The sequence below is a fragment of the Mytilus galloprovincialis genome, chromosome 8, assembly GCF_965363235.1.
Source record: "Mytilus galloprovincialis chromosome 8, xbMytGall1.hap1.1, whole genome shotgun sequence".
NCBI classification, from domain to species: domain Eukaryota; kingdom Metazoa; phylum Mollusca; class Bivalvia; order Mytilida; family Mytilidae; genus Mytilus; species Mytilus galloprovincialis.
In genome coordinates, this window is record NC_134845.1 from 53,627,593 (window position 1) to 53,640,096 (window position 12,504).

The 12,504-nt window shown below is 35.3% G+C and overlaps 1 protein-coding gene across 2 annotated transcripts in view; it reads left to right on the plus strand.

Annotated features, from left to right (window-relative positions):
• Window positions 1-12,504, plus strand: part of LOC143042207 (uncharacterized) — a 175,917-nt gene that overhangs the window by 77,216 nt on the left and 86,197 nt on the right. The window lies entirely within an intron of this gene.

Below are 12,504 nucleotides of genomic sequence, written 5' to 3' on the forward strand. Positions count from 1 at the left end.
AATATTGTCGACTGGTTATACTAAGAAATCCACTTTGTGGGCGCTGAAGCCAGGCGTAGAAATAGATCTATAAAATATTATAAAGCTAGTTTATACCCAAACAACAGACAAATTTGCCAGTGTTCCGGATTATACATAAGATGCCTCGTTCACACTTACATTGAATTCGAAGTGTTGCGGTTCAAAATTGCCGTTTAAAAAAATATTACATAAACACCCTACATTCTTAGTTGAGATAGGCCCATTCGGGATATGATGGGGTTCAAAGTTGCTGTTAAGATATAAACTACATTCAACTTTCTTTCGGTAAGCCTCGCCAGCTTCGAACGTTTCATTACCGAACATTGCTCAAACGATAGGTAACAATTTAGAGAAGTCCGGACTAAGATATTTTTTGGGGAGTTAGTCCAATTCGGGGATTGTTTGGGTTTAAAATTGCTGTTTAAAAAATACATAAACACCCTACATTCTTTCAAAAAGCCTCACCAAGTCCGTACCCCAAAGTTCTTTATTGGATATTGCTCAAATGAAAGGTAATAACTTAAGAAATTCGAAGGCCCCACAGAAAAAAATTATCCGAGGACTGGGATGGGGGTAGATATGCAAATCCGGGATTGTAGCCAGGGGTTTAAAATTACTGTTCAAAAGAAAATGACGTAGACTTTCTACATTCTTTCGGTGGGCGTCATCAGCTCTGTACGGAAAAATTCTCTACCGGACGTGACTTAAATGAAAGGTAATAACTTATGGAACACGCCACTGAAATCTTCTCTTTTTTTTTTAACTAAGGCTCATTCAAAAATTGTTGAGGTTCGAAATTGCTAATAAAAAAAATACATAAACACCTTACATCCTTTCGATAAGTCTCACCAGATTTGTATGGCCAAGTCTTTTTTTTACCTGACATGGCTCAAACAAAAGGTTGTGGTTTAGGGAAGTCCCAATTTTTTTTGGAAGTAAGCCCTATTCGGGAATGATTGGGGTTCACAAATGCTGTTAAAGAAATACATGGACGCCCTACATTCTTTTGGTCATTCTCGCCAGCTCCATGCAGTGGAGATCACTTCTAACCTCTAATTAAATCTGTCAGGAGAACTGTTCTATAACAGTACGTAGAACTGTCAGCCTGATACCTTTTAGTCAGTTCTAGGAACTGTTCTAGCTAGAACTGATTTGGTCAGTTCTACCTAGAACTGATTTGGACAGTTATAGCTAGAACTGACCAAATATTTGGTCAGTTCTACTTCTAGAACAGTTCTACGGTTAGAATTGATTTCTAATTGTACAGCTAGAATTGATTTTTATAAATTCTACGGCCAAAATTGATTTATAAATTCTACGGCTAAAATTGATTTATAAATTCTACGGCTAAAATTGATTTACAAATTCTACGGCTAAAATTGATTTTTATAAATTCTACGGCCAGAATTGATTTATAACTTCTACGGCTAAAATTGATTTATAAATTCTGCGGCTAAAATTGATTTATAAATTCTACGGCTAGAGTTGATTTATAAGTTTTAAGAACACTTTGCCTTAATATAAAGGGTTGGGTAAAAAAGCGATTTGAATTATATAGAGATTTGCTTTTTTCCCGGTTTTATTTCAGATTTATAATCGACAAGACTTAGGCAGCAACCATTTGATTTTCGGGGGGGGGGGGGGGGGGGGGGGGGATTTTTGGAAAAAAGTTTGTTTCCAGTTTTTGGTGAAATAAATAATTTGTTTTGGACCCTGAGAAAAAAAAATTGTTTGTTTCATCCTCAGCTGCCACTATATGTAATGCTAAAATTGAAAGAAAAAAATTGTTTTCGGTTTGTCGCAAAAAAAATAGATTGTTCTTCGCCCCCCCCCCCCCCAGAAAATCAAATGGTTGCTGCCTTAGAGAAACAAAACTGAAATTATTTAGTAAACACTTATCATGTTAATATATATGGCCTCATTGTAAACCAATAATATTTCTATGTCAGGACGGATCGTATGATAAAAATGACACCAACTTTGGAACACAATACACCTATATTGCTAATCCTGGCTGACCCGGCCTCTTGAACTTTTGAAGCATACAACAATCACTTTTCCATTGTGGCGTCAGATATTTTGCTTTATGATGTCAAATTTTTTACAGGAACCTGTGCGATATCCAGTAATGGCAGACAAATAGCGATAAGGTGTATTTATACCATATCTAAAAATTTAGCGCGCCGTTATTTTCTCTCTGTATCCATAATAATGAACCGTCACTAAAGTGACTTTTTAAGTCAGTTAGTTTGTGATGTTGTTTTTTTAAACAAAACTATTTTACGGCATCATCCAACACTTACATGACTGATTCATATACTTTATTTTAAAATAAAAAGTACATGTCTATGGGGATTCTCTTCTTGGAATAGTATACTGTTATTATATAATAATATAATTTGAAGACAAATGGAAGAAGGCAAAGAAAATGCATGATTTTGTTTGTAGCCGAACGTCCAGTGGCAAATGCTTCATTCATGTTCAGATGAGTATATTTTTCTAAGTTTCAAACTCCCAAATATCATTTATAATCGTTATGGATAAGTCCGGCTAAATTGACGAGATGGTGCAAATGTTTATAGTTTTTTTACGTTATAATACAACACCTTTTTCATTAATATCCCATAATTCATCGACTGTACAATTTCATAGGCGGATGCAGGGGGGGGGCCTGGAGGGCCCCGGCCCCCCCCCCCCCCCCCCCCGCCGCTTTTCGTGGAAAAAATTTGGTTGATTGTATAGGGAATCATTGAACCATGACGAGCGGGACCCCCTTAGGTCAGTCAGCGGGCCTCCCCTTAGGAAAAGTTCTGGATCCGCCACTGAATTTTCGTATGAACATTTGTCAAAACAGAATCTTAAATGAATGTAAATCCTAGGCAAACAAGGTAAATAACGATTACAATATTCCATGAATTTTAAAAATGCAGAGTTCATTTATGAAGAGACTGTTAAAAACGGGGAACAAAGAAACGTAAACAATGATGTTTCCTATGCAATCTTATAAAAATATTTCTCCGATGAGTTGGATAACCTCCTATTCACTTCGATATTTGTACATGTAAAGTTTGATCAGAAAGAAATATAGAAAATCTGCTATTATATAGAAAAGTAATTGGAAGTGATTTATTTCTTCTAAATTCTAAAGTGCCCTTACTGCAGTGACGTCATTTAGAACAGTCTACAGTCCTGACTGATTTAGTCAGTTCTGCTATCAGTTCTACGGTTTGAACTGATTTGGACAGTTCTACCTAGAACTGATTTAGAAAGTTCTACCTAGAACTGATCCTGACAGTTCTATCTAGAACTGATTTAGTCAGTTCTACATAGAACTGATTCTGACAGCTCTACTTAGAACTGTTCTAGGACAGGATAGAACAGTTCTATGACAGTTCTCCTGACAGTTCTAATGAGACATAAGAAGTGATCTCCACTGTATGTAGATAATTCTTTCGATAAGCCTCACCATATCCGTACGTCAAAGTTCTTCAATGGACGTGGTTCAAACGAAAGTTTAAAATAACTCAAGGTAAGCCATACTGAAATATTTTCGTGGGAGTAAGGCCCATTTGGTAATTGTTGGGGTTCAAAGTTGCTTTTAAAATATAAACTACATCATTTCGGTAGGCCTTACAAGCTCCGTACACTAAATTTCTTGAACAAAAATAGCTGAAATGATCGATAATAACTCATAGAATGTCCTATCGAAAATATGTTGGGGGTTAGGGCAATTCGGGAATTGTTGGGGTTCAAAGTTGCTATTAAAAAAACGTGAACAACCTACATTCTTTCGATAAGTCACGCCTTTTCCTTACGCGAAAAATCTGTACCTGACATGGCTCAAACGAAATTAAAGGTATAATTGATTAAGGGAATTTCCCACTGAAATCTTTTTTTGAGAGTAAGGCCCATTCGGGAATTGTTGGGGTTCAAATTGCTGTTAAAAAAATATTTGTACACCCTTCATTCTTCCAGTAAGGCTTGCAAGCTCTGTACGATAAAGTTCTTTACCGGACATGGCTTAAAAAAGAGATAATAATCTAATTAAACACTGAAATATTGTTTTGTTGCTAGATGAATTCAACTCATATTGTGATGTCTGGGATATGAAAATTAATGTAGAAAAAAACAAAAAATGTCATTTTTAATATTGGAAGGTAACCCAAAAATCTTAGTTTTACATCTGATAATTCGGTCATAGATATTGTTTAAGTATCTTGGAATGTATTTTTTTTTCACGAAATGGCATATTTAAACACTTTAGAATATATATCATTATGATGTCGAAACGTCATTTTATAGGCCGATATTCCGTTGTAACTCTACAGTCCACTTCAGAGTTTCAAGATTTTCACGTGAACGCACTAGAGATCTAGTGCAAAAAAAAATAACGTATCGCTTGTTTTAATTAATTTTTCAATGGATACTCCTTAAAATACTTTTTTTAAACAAAATAAATAATATTACACTGTTGTGTCGTTAGATATATATATAAAAGTAAAAAAAAACATTGATAATATCCCGAAAACATGTGTTAAAGCTTGCGGAAGAAGAATTCGGAAACGTTTTGCGACACTGCCGGGAAGGGCCGGTAATATAGGTGGATCCAGGGGGAGGGGGCCCACACCCTCTTTATGGGGAACATTTTGAAAAATACTGAAGCATGACGGGAGCCCCCCCCCTTTTGTTCCCTTATAAAAAGTGCTGGATCCGCCACTAAATTATCTAAGGTATATAAGTCATACATGTGTATTTCTATAAGTCACTTCAACGAATGTAGTTTAAAACACACAAACTTTTATTAAATATGGTGTAGTGTTGTTATATATATATATATATATAACACAGTCAAGTTCTGTTACTAAATAATATTTATTTTTAAAGGGTATGCTTTATAGTTTGATTATTGATCTGACGTCAGAACATATAGTTAAATGAAAAAATGCTTAAGGTTGTTCTGTTCTGAAAAAAATGTCAAAAAAATGGGGGTAGGGTCGGTCTATTCCAGGAGTTCTAGAGAAAAATAATGGGGGGGTGTCACGGGGTATGACTATATAGGTCTTGTAGAAGAGAAACAGGCGCTACTTTTGCACTAGGTATCGAAGGGCGCTATGTTCAAAAATCTGAAACTAGAGCTCAAAATTCGAAAAAAATATCAAAAAATGGGGGTAGGGTCGGCCTATTCCAGGGCTTCTAGAGAAAAATAATGAGGGGTGTCACGAGGAATGACTATATAGGTCTTGTAGAGGAGAAACAGGCGCTCCTTTTGCGCTAGGTATCGAAGGGCGCTATGTTCAAAAATCTGAAACTAGAGCTCAAAATTTGAAAAAAATGTCAAAAAATTAGGGGGGTCGGCCTATTCTAAACTTCTAGAGAAAAATAAGGAGGGGTGTCACGGGATATGACTATATAGGTCTTGTAGAAGAAAAACAGGCGCTTCTTTTGCGCTAGGTATCGAAGGGAGCTATGTTCAAAAATCTGAAACTAGAGCTCAAAATTCGAAAAAAATGTCAAAAAATTAGGGGGGTCGGCCTATTCTAGGACTTCTAGAGAAAAATAATGATGGGTGTCACGGGGTATGACTATATAGGTCTCGTAGAGGAGAAACAGGCGCTTCTTTAATTTTGCGCTAGGTATCGAAGGGCGCTATGTTCAAAAATCTGAAACTAGTCACGGGATATGACTATATAGGTCTTGTAGAAGAGAAACAGGCGCTACTTTTGCACTAGGTATCGAAGGGCGCTATGTTCAAAAATCTGAAACTAGAGCTCAAAATTCGAAAAAAATATCAAAAAATGGGAATAGGGTCGGCCTATTCCAGGAGTTCTAGAGAAAAATAATGGGGGTTGTCACGGGATATGACTATATAGGTCTTGTAGAGGAGAAACATGCGCTTTTTTTTAACGCTAGGTATTGAAGGGCGCTATGTTCAAAAATCTGAAACTAGAGCTCAAAATTTGAAAAAAATGTCAAAAAAATGGGGGTAGGGTCGGCCTATTCCAGGAGTTCTAGAGAAAAATAATGGGGGGTGTCACGGGATATGACTATATAGGTCTTATAGACGAGAAACAGGCGCTTCTTTTGCGCTAGGTATCGAAGGGCGCTATGTTAAAAAATCTGAAACTAGAGCTCAAAATTCGAAAAAAATGTCAAAAAATTAGGGGGGTCGGCCTATTCTAGGACTTCTAGAGAAAAATAATGGGGGGTGTCACGGGATATGACTATATAGGTCTTGTAGAAGAGAAACAGGCGCTACTTTTGCACTAGGTATCGAAGGGCGCTATGTTCAAAAATCTGAAACTAGAGCTCAAAATTCGAAAAAATGTCCAAAAAATGGGGGTAGGGTCGGCCAATTCCAGGAGTTCTAGAGAAAAATAATGGGGAGTGTCACGGGATATGAGTAGTTAGGTCTTGTAGAAGAGAAACAGGCGCTTCTTTTGCGCTAGGTATCGAAGGGCGCTATGTTCAAAAATCTGAAACTAGAGCTCAAAAATCGAAAAAAATGTCAAAAAAATTGGGGTAGGGTCGGCCTATTCCAGGAGTTCTAGAGAAAAATAATGGGGGGTGTCACGGGATATGACTATATAGGTCTTATAGAGGAGAAACATGCGCTTCTTTTGCGCTAGGTATCGAAGGGCGCTATGTTCAAAAATCTGAAACTAGAGCTCAAAATTCGAAAAAAATGTCAAAAAATGGGGGTAGGGTCGGCCTATTCCAGGAGTTCTAGAGAAAAATAATGAGGGGTGTCACGGGGTATGACTATATAGGTCTTGTAGAGGAGAAACAGGCGCTTCTTTTGCGCTAGGTATCGAAGGGCGCTATGTTCAAAAATCTGAAACTAGAGCTCAAAATTCGAAAAAAATGTCAAAAAATGGGGGTAGGGTCGGCCTATTCCAGGAGTTCTACAGAAAAATAATGGGGGGTGTCACGGGATATGACTATATAGGTCTTGTAGGGGAGAAACAGGGTCGGTCTATTCCAGGAGTTCTAGAGAAAAATAATGGGGGGTGTCACGGGGTATGACTATATAGGTCTTGTAGAGGAGAAACAGGTTCTTCTTTTGCGCTAGGTATCGAAGGGCGCTATGTTCAAAAATCTGAAACTAGAGCTCAAAATTGTCAGAATTGTCAGAAATCCGTGGAAGCCAAGGAGACCATCACGTCCGTTGGTAATTTACTGATGATTGAAATCAACGAGGAAGACAAATGGACATTTAATAACAACCAGATTGAAATTAGCAGTTCTTTAAACGTTATTCATTCTTATGAATCAGTTATATACAAGATAATTGCTTGCTACTTCCCAACAAACATGAATGCAATTATATGTGCAAAAGGAAACCTTTTATTTGTAGAGGACTCAAGAGTCGTACCACAGATATTAAACAGTTCATCAAAGGAAAGAGAGTAATCATTTACTGCGATAAAGAAAAGACAATCCCAACCGAACAAGTCAACAAGCACGAAAATAAATCTTTTTTCCAAATGTTTTTGTTGGAAAATATTGAACAAACCTTTTCTCCCGTATTATCTCCTCGAGAATTTGACAAACTAACAATGTTTCCCGGGGAAGTGGAGTTCAAAGGATTAAAGTTGGATAAACTTGAAATGAAGCGATTTCTGAATGGATGGTTGACGGACAAACATATTGACATCTATGTAGCTTCAATTATGGAACAATACCAAAGGAAAGACATTAAAGTTCTTCCGGCTGCCTGGTTTAAAGAAAAGATTTCTTTACATCACACGATGGAGCAGTACGATAAAGTAATGGAGAAATCTTGTCTTTTGATACCTGTGAATATAGATGACCAACATTGGGTACTGCTGTCAATATTGCCAACTGAAAAACGAATAGTTTATATGGATCCTCTTGGTAAGTATTGTGTATAAGACAGAAAATTATAATAGAATAAGGAAGATGCGAATTCAAATGAATTTATTTGACGTAAGTATGAAGAAGAACACATGTGTTTTTTTTATAATAACATGTCCATGTTTTAATTTTTAATGCAATGCTATTTCCGTCTGAAAACGCGTGATAAAGAAAATAGCTTCATATTCCCTTTCTGGTGTAGTCTGCTTCATCATTTATTACAACAGCTTAACAATTTTTTACAACAGCAATCCTATTTCTCTTCATTCATTTGCCGATAACCAATTCCATTATGTTATAAATAAAACACATATTAAATGAATTATTTCCCTTTGTCATTCGTAGACTGGTTCCTGATAGCAATATTCCGCATGCTAATTGCCGTAAATTAAGTCCATAAGAACCGATTCAGTTAAAGTTATTTATACTCTTTTAACATACTACACATCGTTATGTTCTCAAATACGGCAGAAGCAAACTACAACGGAACTATTCACGAATAACTGACCACGCGTACAATCATACCAATTCATTGTATACACTAGATATCGAACTGGAGTAATTGTGAACTAATCTTTGAGATTTAAAACAAAGTTGTGCAATATTTGGTCCAAGGACACAGTTATCGTCCTTTGGTTTCCGCTCTACTAATAAAGTCCATAGTGTGAACTGTGTATAACTTGCATTTTTCATTTGATATACCTTCCACAATTTAACATTATAAGTGACGTATTAAGTAGGGGTGTAATAACAGGTTAAAAAATGGGGGTGCTGAATCCTGATGTTAAGTAATGATTTGGTCCAGTAAAAAAAAGATCAAATTTTATTACGTCTAAATCTGTCAAACTGACTTTTAGACCTTCTTAACACAGAATTGTCAATATTTTTAGTAAGGTGGCAGAAATTTCTATCAATTTGATATTATTTGTTCCACTGGTACCACATTGCACTATAAAATGTTAGTTGCAGAGAAAGAGCGAGTGCGATTTATTTAATTTTAATGTATTGTCTAAAAGAAATGCACTACGAAATAACTGTGTTCTCGGGCATGTAGTCGAAATCGGAAATACATAAGGTAACAGTGCCGGATCAGGAAATTTTCATAAGTGGGGGACCCACTGACTGACCTAAGAGGGGCCGCTCCAGTCACTCTACAACAATTCTCTATATAAGCAAAAATGGGAACGGGCCCCTGTGCACCCCCTTAAATCCGCCTCTGGGTAAGATGAATGTTACAGACAATAAGTTAACCCAATTGAATAGTACGTTGAAAATATGTTTACATGTAAGAGCTGCATTGGTAAATGTCAAAGATTATAATGGTGTAGAGAGGCCGATTGTTAAACATCAAAGGTACATGTCGTCAATAGTGTGGAAATGTAATGACAGTTTTATCCTCATCAGCAAAATAAATATTATATTTAATCATAATTCTTTTCTGTAGGAAACTTCGACAAGAAAGTCTTTCAAAATGTTATAAGAAATATCTGCAGATGTATGTCTACATGACGACTCAGAGTAAACTGAAAGAAGATGAATGGCAGCTGCATATCCCGTCTAAATCCTGTATACCGCTTCAACCAGACGGTTCTAGTTGTGGTGTCTATGTATGTCTCTACATAAGACAAATCATTACACAAACAGAGCTTCACTTCGATTTCTGGAAGGAAGAAATGACTTTGCGACAATACATGTTATGGGAAATTCTGGAATTTGGCTATTTTAATCAGAAACAGGAATTTGGTATAAAGGAAGCAATGTTAAGCAATGAACTCGATATATTTGTACACGAAATGCTGTCTGCTGATACAAATTCGGTTGGACCACAGTTTGAACGTCATCAACAATTTCTTGATGATCCATTGGTGTTTTCAACAAAAATGTTCGTAAATTTTGGAGGAGAATATTTCTCACTTGACACAGTTGCTCATCTGCAAAAGTACTTGCACGACAAATACTTTGGAATGCGACGAAAGGATCCATCAAAAATATTCTCATTGACATGTAGTTATGTCAAAAAGCACGAAAGTGCAGTCTTGAACACAGTGCTTTTGGAAAATATGACATATGGAAGTGCTTATATCAGAGATGTCCTCGTGAAAGAAGTGATGATTAAACTTTTATCTACCTCTCTATGTATTGAATATGAGGAAGCAAATGGTTTATGCAAAGAAACCGAAGTTTCAGCTATTGAGTTTAAAAGGCAGAATAAAAAGAACTAAATTTTATCAAATCATGTAGACAGTCTGTCAATGTATGTTATGGTGGGTATCGAAGACTCTTTACCATATATGCCCACTTCTCTTTCTAAAGGATAGTAAGAAAACATAGTTGTTGGGTTTATACTGCAGGTAGATGATCTGTTTTGTCACTCTTAATTTCGATGGGACAAATTTCAACACCATATCTAACGTATAAAACCAAGGACGGTTTTCTTTTGTAATTCTTTAATAAACCTTTTTTCGGGTAATATTGTTCAGAATATTGTTCATTATGTTGTAAGGTTCTATATTTTAGATGTATGATTTGCACTTGTAACATTGTTGGTTATCCGGGAGTTGAAGTATATGGAAGACATTTGCCCACTGATGAGGAACATTTGATCCGTTTACTAAAAAACATCAGTGTTTACTGAATGAGTAGAAGTATTTACCACTTTAAATATTTCAAGTAATCGAATATTTTCCTATGGGTGACAATGGGAATTATTTAAGTAGTTATCAACCTCCTTGCATCTGTCTGGTGTATTTTCTTGAACTATAATCCAGGCACAAATTTTATTTTTTTTATTTTTTTATTTACTCTTTTGAGAAAATGACTTGAGTTGAAATTCCAATAAAAAGTTCTTGTCAATTTTTGAAGAAACTTTCGTGTTCAAGAAATTTTAAGAGATATTATGAACATCTTATGTACGAAAATCACAATCTACTCTAATTGGGGACTTTTTATCATCAAAGTGCACTATTAAACTGTCATAGAAATCACAAAAACTTAACCTGAAAATAACATTTTATTATTAATTAGAAGCTTAGTAAATTTGGCATTAGTATAATTTCACATCTGATCACGGTTCGGAAGAAATTACCGCCCTTTTGAACACACTTAATGTAGGATTTCACAACAAAATCTAACATCAGAGTACTATTCATTTTTTAGTATTTATATTTCAACGCTTTGTAAATATGTTTTTTTTTTCTGACATTTGTTCTTACCTTGTCAACACTAAACGAAAAACTGAGAAAAAATTGACATGATTTGAAAATGAAATAAGGTACTTGTGTTCTTGTTAGTCCGAATAGTGTTTTTTGCATTTTCTGCAGTTGCGCCAATTATTCAGTGGTAATGCTAAAACCACACTGTAAAAAGGTATATATTGATCAACTAAATAAATGGTTGAATACAAACTGATAGAAGCATACTTCGTAAATTTACTTGATAATAAATTGTCATGTAAATATTTTGAGAAGTAATTAATTAAATGTTTTAATAAGAATAAAATAAATTTTAGAAATAAACATGTTCTTTTTTCTATCGGTCTTTCCATTCATATTTTTTGCAGAGTTAAATTGGCATATTGAATACTTTAAACAGGAAGTACTTAAAACAGAAAGTAAGACATAACAAGTGTTTTAAGTTCAATACATAATGGATCGTAGGTTGCTTATCCGTATTGCCAAGTCATAAAATACAGTAATATATATATATTAATAATTATAATTTCATTTTTTTTTCGAAACAAACCTGTTCATATAATAATCAGATGTGGTATGATTGACAATACCGAACAACTCAGTAATGAGACCAAAGGATAAAGACATTTATAGAATAGGGTTGCCCTACGACCCTCAACAATGAGTAACAACCATAGCGCTATGAATTGGCCACATTACTGCATGTTTCTTTCATACTTATCAACCAATTTCCTTTGGAACAAGCAACAGTGCTGGTGCAGTTATTTTGTAAAATCATCAAATTTGAGTTTAAAAAAATTAATGGAAAGTCAAGTGGTTCATAGGGTACAAGTCATTAGAGGTTCAAAGTTCAACAGATTTCAAAAGTTCCTTAGAACAAACAAAGGTGACAAAGACACAGATTACCGTGAGAAGAAAATAAAAGATCATATTTGTTGTAATACATGTACAGTATTCCCAATGTAGGTGTTCCAACACATGCTCTTCAAAATTTGACCTGGACTTCAACAGGCTTGATATTACAAATAGAAGATTTGGTATGAGTGCCAATGAGAAAACTCTCGACAAGTAGTCAACATGGCTTGGAAAGTAACAACTATAGGTCACAGCACAGCCGATAACTATTAGAAAAAAACAAAACTACATTGTTAGCTGTACAAGGCCAAAAACAGACATATATAAAACAAATCAAATGAGAAATATAACGGCCCGATTTATATACAAAATAATAAACAAATTAAAACAAATAACAAGAGTGCACACACTGAAATGTCTCGCCTTCTTTACTAATCATTGATATTATGTTGATACTCCTAAATATAAAGCTTTATTACGACTGTCACATAAACTTAACATGAACCATGAAAATGAGGTCAAGGTCAGTTGAACCATATGCCATGCAGACATGTACAGCTAA